At 37.9% G+C, this 6,813-nt stretch overlaps 1 pseudogene; it reads left to right on the top strand.

The window, feature by feature from the left end:
- The first annotated feature begins 6,131 nt into the window (after nucleotides 1–6,131).
- LOC122228839 lies at nucleotides 6,132–6,611 on the top strand (annotated as a pseudogene).
- The last annotated feature ends 202 nt before the right edge of the window (nucleotides 6,612–6,813 follow it).

Genomic DNA, 6,813 nt, shown 5'->3' with positions numbered 1-6,813 from the left:
TTCTTTCTCTCTCTCCCTCTGCCCTTCCCCTACTCATATCCGCACTATCTCTGTCTCTTAAAAAAAAAAAAGTGTAGATTGGGTGAGATCACCCAGAAATGAACACAGGTGGAAAAGAGATCTAAGAGATCGCTTAGCCTTGGAGCATTTGAGAGTTGGCAGAAGAGTCACCAGAGTAGCCTGAGGATGTCAGATGCCTCGTCTATAAAATGGGTATAATACCTCTTTGGCGGGATCATTAAGGATTGACTGATCATTAAGGATTATGTTAAAGACCCTAATGGGTAGCTAATATTGACCTTTCCATTCCCTGCTCTCCCCAAAACTAGCCTTCTCTTACCATTGTCCTGAGACTCTCCTATCTCCTTACTTCCTTTTTGTGTCTCTCCCAATTTCTCTTATCTCAGCCTCCCAACACACTCAGTGAAGGGAACTTGACCCCTCTTTCCTCCTTTCAGTGAGGACTGACTTGCAAAACTCCTCTCTGTGAGCTAATATCACTTTCTGCCTTTTCCCCCATCACCTGTCATCCTGTTTAAGAAAAGTAAATTTTTACCATTATTTTTGAAATTCTTTGTGTGCCACCCTCACTTCTCAGAGGTAGTTTAACCAGCTGATTGTGTTTCTAAGAATAAATACTATCTCCTTTTTGAACTTTTAAGCTTTATAAAAATGGAATCTTGTGTTCTTCTGTGACTTGCTTTGAGTATTCAGCATTTTACTCCTGAAATACAGCTGGGTAGCTGCAGGTAGCTGTAATTCATTTATTAATTCATTAAATAAGCAGTTTATTTATGCATCCTACAGTTCATCGGCTTTCTGGTTGTCTCCAGATTTTGCCATTACAAGCAGTGCCGCTAAGAGCATTTTGTCTGTCCTCTGTGGTGCAGGTACAAGAGTTTTTTAGAGCAGGGATATTCTAGGTATACTCTAGGAGTGGAGTTGCTGCTTCAAGGGAATGCACATTGTCAACTTTTCTATAGATGGAACCTTGTTTTTCAAAGGGCTTGTACCAATTCACACTACCAACAGTTGTATATGTGTTTCCTTCATGATCAGGAATCAAACAGAGGTGTTTTATGACCATCTGTATTCAGTGTGGTAGTGTTTCACAATCTTTGTTTAGTATGAGTAGGTTTTTTGATTTTGAAAATGGGGTAACGCATTATAGTTTTAATTTGAATTTCCTGAATACTAACGAGGTTGGATGTCATTACATGTTTCATGAGTCATCTGGTTTCCTCTTCTGTGAAGTGCTTTTTTAAATCTTTTGTCTGTTGGATTGTTTCATCTTTTACTTCTTAGTTTGTAGAAGTTCTCTATGTAAATTCTGACTATGGATGGCAAATGTCTTTTCCTAGTTCATGCCTTGTTTGTTCATTGTCTTTATGATGTGCTTTGATGAAAGCTCTTATTTTAATGTAATTAAATTTACTATTCTTTTCCTTTATGGTAAGTTCTTTTTTTGTCTTAAGAAGTCTTTCGCCTGTCACAAAGCTCTTAACATTAATTTCTTTTGTCTACTAAAAAGTTTTATACATCTTTAATCAACCTGGAGCTGGTTTCAGTGTATGGTGTGATGTAAGGATTCATTCCCCTGTCCCATATGTATAACCAAGTGTCCCAGCAGCAATTATTGAAGAGCCCACCCTTTTCTCATTGGTCTACAATGCCAAGTTGGTCATAACTCATATGTTGATATATGCGTGGGTCTATTTCTAGGCTGTCTATTTCCATCGATTTCCCATTCATTTTGTCTATCCTCACGCCAATATTTCATTGTCTTAATAACAAATAGCTTTAAAATGATTTTGAATATCTTTAAAGATAAGTCTTCATTTTGTTCTTCTCTTGCATGAAATAAGTTGGGAAATGTTCCTTCTTTTCCATTATCCTGGAATAGTTTGTGTGATTTTGGAAGTACTTATTTTAAAGATTTTGTTGATAAAACCATCTGTGTTGATCTTCCCTTTCTGGGAGTTTTTATTGAAGCGAAATTCCTTAGTGGTTTTAGAGTTATTCAGAGTTTCTATTTCTTCCCAAGTCAGTTTTGGTAAGCTAGATTTTTTTTTCCCTTGGAATTTGTCTGACTCATATAAGCATTCACATTTTTTGGCATATAATTGTTTATAGTATCTGCTTATTATCATTTTAAACCTCCACAGCATCGGTAGTTACACCCTCCTTTCTATTATTCTTTGTGCTTTTCTTCTTTTTGATTTTTATAAATTTTATCAGAATTTCTTTCCATTTTTTAATCTTGTTTCTCTTTCAGCATTAGTTTTGTCACAAGTTTGAATTTTAAATAATCTCAAACTTACCCAAAGTTGTAAGAATAGTACAGTGAATGCATACTTTCTTTACTTAGCGTCACAAAGTATTAACAGTTTGCCACATCTAAACTCTCTCTCTCTCTCATTGTGGTTTTCAGAACAATTTTAGAGTAAGTTAGAGACATCGTGACACTTTACCCTGAAACAATTAAGCACATATTTCTTGAGAACGAGGACATTCTCCTATGTAATCTCAATACAATGATCACACTCAGAAGATTTAACATTGATAAAATACTTTTATTAATCTACAGCCATAATCAAATTTCCCCATTGTCACAATACTTAAATTTATAGCTGTTTTATCTCTTTTAAATATAAGATTCAATAAAATATTGTGCATTGCACTAGAAAGGACATTTAGTTGTCCCATCTCTTTACTTTAATCTGTAACGGTTCACCAGCCTTTAAAGAAAAACCCTTTTATGACATTGTCATTTTTGAAGGGTTTATAACAATTATAGAATATTCCTTTGCAGGCAGAATAAGGTCTCCCAAAGATGTCCATATCCTAATCTCTGAGAGCTGTGACTATGTTACCTTATACGGCCAAAGAGACTTTGGAGATGTGATTAAGGGATCTTGAGATGGTCAGAGTATCCTAGATTATCAGGTGGGCCCAAGCTAATTACATTTGTCCTTAAAAGTCGGAGAACATTTACTGGCTGAGTCCGAATGACATGAGGTGGAAGAAGAAGGAGGAGAGATGCAAAGTGTGAGAGAGATTTGATCTGCCATTGTGGGCTTCCAAGATGGAGGCAGGGGGTATGGGTCAAGGAATGTGGGAAGTGGTCCTAAACTGCAAACGATCGTAAGGGGACAGCTAGCAAGGAAATAGGGATCTCAGTCTTACAACAACAAGGAACTGAATTCTACCAACAGACTGAGCAAGGAGGTGGACCTGTCCAGGAGCTTCTGAAAAGGAATGCAGTCCTGCCGAACCATGTTTCAGTCCAGTGAGACCCAGGTCATATTACTGACCTGCTTAACTACAAAATAAGAAATCTGTGTTGTGTTAAGCCATAGCAAACTTAATTTGGGGGCACCTGGGTGGCTCAGTCAGTTAAGTGTCAGAACTTGATTTCAGCTCAGGTCACCATCTCACGATTCGTGAGTTCAAGCCCCACGTCAGGTTCTGAGCTGCCTGCTTAGGATTCTCTCTCTTCCTCTATCTGTCCCTCCTCTGCTCATTCATTCTCTCTCTCTCTCTCTCAAAATAGATAAATAAACTTTAAAAAAAGACAACTTAATTTGGATTTGTTTGATTGCTTCTTCATGATTAGATTCAAGTTTATTCGTCTTTTCAAATAATCAACTTTTGGGTTTATTGATCTTCTAAAATGTATGTTCTCTATTTCATTAAACTCTATTTTTATTGTTTCCTTCATTGTACTGTCTTGGAAGTTACTTAAGTAGAATATTTAACTCCTTCATTCTTTGCAATATAACCATTTAAGGCTATAGATTTCCTTCTCGAAATCCTTATAGCTGTATCCCACAAGTTAAAAAAAAATTTTTTTTAATGTTTATTTTTGAGAGAGAGAGACAGAATGTGAGTGGGAGAGGGACAGAGAGAGGGAGACACAGGATCCGAAGCAGGCTCCAGGCTCTGAGCTGTCAACACAGAGACTGACGTGGGGCTTAAACTCACGAACTATGAGATCACAACCTGAGCTGAAGTTGGCGTTTAACTGACTGAACCACCCAGGCTCCCCTATCCCACAAGTTTTGATATGAAATATTTTCATTATCATTCAATTCTAAATATTTTCTAATTTCCATTGTGATTCCTATTTTGCTCCATGAGTCATTTAGAAATGGTTTTACAACCAACAAAACTAAAAGGCCGCCTATGGAATGGAAGAAGATACTTGCAAATGACATATCTGATAGAGGGTTAGTATCCAAAATCTATAAAGAACTTATCAAACTCAATACCCAAAAGCCAAATAATCCAGTTAAGAAATGCACAGAAGACACGAATAGACATTTTTCTTTCAAAAAATTTTTTAACATTTTAATCACTTTTAAGAGACAGAGAGAGACAGAACACGAGTGGGGGGGGGGGCAGAGACAGAGGGAGACACACAACCTGAAAGACACACAACCGAGCTGTCAGCACAGAGCCTGATGTGGGGCTCGAACCCACGAACCGTGAGATCATGACACGAGTTGAGTCGGATGCTCAACCGATTGAGCCACCCAGGTGCTCCGAATAGACATTTTTTTCCAAAAAATACATCCAGATGGCTAATGAACACATGAAAATATGCTTCACCAAGGAAATACAAATCAAAACCATGATGAAATACCGCCTCACACCTGTCAGGATGGCCAAAATTAACCAACAAGAAACAACAAGTGTTGGCGAGGATGCAGAGAAAGGGGAATCCTTTTGCATTGTTGGTGGGAATGCAAACTGGTGCAGCCCTTCTGGAAAAGACTATGGAGGTTCCTCAAAAAGTTAAAAATAGGGCTACCATATGATCCAGCAATTGCACTGCAAGATATTTACCCAAAGGATACAAAAATATAGCTTCAAAGGGGTACATGCACCCCAATGTTTATGGCAGCATTATCAACAATAGCCAAGCTATGGAAAGAGCCCACATGTCCATTGAATGATGAATGGATAAAGAATATGTCAACACAATGAAATATTACTCAGCTATCAAAAAGAATGAGATCTTGGGGCACCTGTGTGGCTCAATCAGTTAAGCATCCGACTTCAGCTCAGGTCATGATCTCGTGGTTCATGAGTTTGAGCCCCCCATCCAGGGGGTGCTGTGCTGACAGCTCAGAGCCTGGAGCCTGCTTCGGATTCTGTGTCTCCCTCTCTCTCTGCCCCTCCCCCTGTCACATTCTGTCTCTCTCTCTCTCTCTCTCTCTCACAAAAATAAATAAAACATTAAAAAAAAAAGAATGAAATCTTGTCATTTGCAATGATGTGGATGGAGCTAGAGGGTGTTATGCTAAGTGAAATAAGTCAGTCAGAGAAAGACAAATACCATATGATTTCACTTGTATGTGGAATTTAAGAAACAAAACAGATGAACACATGGGATGGGGGAAAAAATAGAGAGAGAGGGAAACAAACCATAAGAGACTTTTAATGATAGAGAATGAACTGAAGGTTGATGGGGTGGCAGTAGGGGGCGGGGAAAATGGGTGATGGGCATGGGGGAGGGCACTTGTTATGATGAGCACTGGGTGTTGGTATGTAAGCAATGAATCACCGAATTCTACCCCTGAAGCCAATATTGCACATATGTTAACTAACTAGAATTTAAATACAAATTTAAAAAGAAAAAAAAAAAAAAAAGAAATGCTTTTAAATTTGGAAATACATGGAGTGTCTCTATTATGTTGTTATTGATTTAAATTTTTTTTTGCATTATGCTTAAAGAATGTGATCCACCAAAATCTTTGAAATGTTCATGAGAATTGATTCATGTATGCTTGAGAATATATTGACTGCGTTGTTCTATATATGATCATCAGATCAAGCTTACTAATTGTGTCAAATTTTCTGTATGCTTACTGATATTTTGGTCTGTGCTATCTATCAATTACTGAGAAAAGTGTGTTAAAACCCCTACTATACAGTGGATTTATCAGTTTCTCCTATAGTTCTGTCAGTTTTTCCTCAAGAGTTTTACGTTTATGTTATCGATTGCATACAGGTTTAGAATGTTTTATCTCTTTGGTGAATTGTACCTTTTATCATTATTTAGTGACCTTCTTCATTCCTAATAATACTTTTTGCATTAAAGTATATTTTTCTGCCTTTTCACCAAGATGGTACCAAAGGTGAAGAAGGAAGCCCCTCCCCCTCCCAAAGCCGAAGCCAAAGCCAAAACAGAAGCAAAGGTTTTGAAGGCCAAGAAAGCGGTGCTGGAAGGCATCCACAGTCATTTTTTAAAAAAAGATCCTGAGGTCACCTACATTCTGACGGCCCAAGACACCGCATCTCCAAAGGCGGCCCAATATCCTCCAAAGAGCACCCCCAGGAGAATCAAGCTTGACCCCTATGCCATCAAGTTCCCCCCGACTACCGAGTCAGCCGTGAAGAAAATAGAAGACAACAACACACTTGTGTTCATTGTGGATGTCTAAACCAACAAGCACCAGATCAAACAGTCTGTGAAGAAGTTCTAGGACATTGACATGGCCAAGGTCAACACTCTGATCAGGCCTGGTGGAGAAAAGAAGGCCTGTGTTGGACTGGATCCTGACTATGATCCTTTGGATGTTGCCAACAAAATTGGGATCCTCTAAACTGAGTCCAGCTGGCTAAATCTAAATACAAAATTTTCACCATTAAAAAAAGTATATTTTTCTGATGTTAATATGTTTGCTCCATCTTTCTCATTTAGTTCTTATTTGCTTATCTTTTTCCATTCTTTTACTTTAAATCCTTGTGGGTAGTTATGTAACTAACAAATGGTACTTACCTGGTTGTTGTTTTTTTTTTTTAAGT

The sequence above is a fragment of the Panthera leo genome, chromosome C1 (genome assembly GCF_018350215.1).
Source record: "Panthera leo isolate Ple1 chromosome C1, P.leo_Ple1_pat1.1, whole genome shotgun sequence".
NCBI classification, from domain to species: Eukaryota; Metazoa; Chordata; class Mammalia; order Carnivora; family Felidae; genus Panthera; species Panthera leo.
The sequence above is the reverse complement of the archived record's forward strand: the minus strand, read 5'-3'. Positions and strand labels throughout refer to the sequence as shown.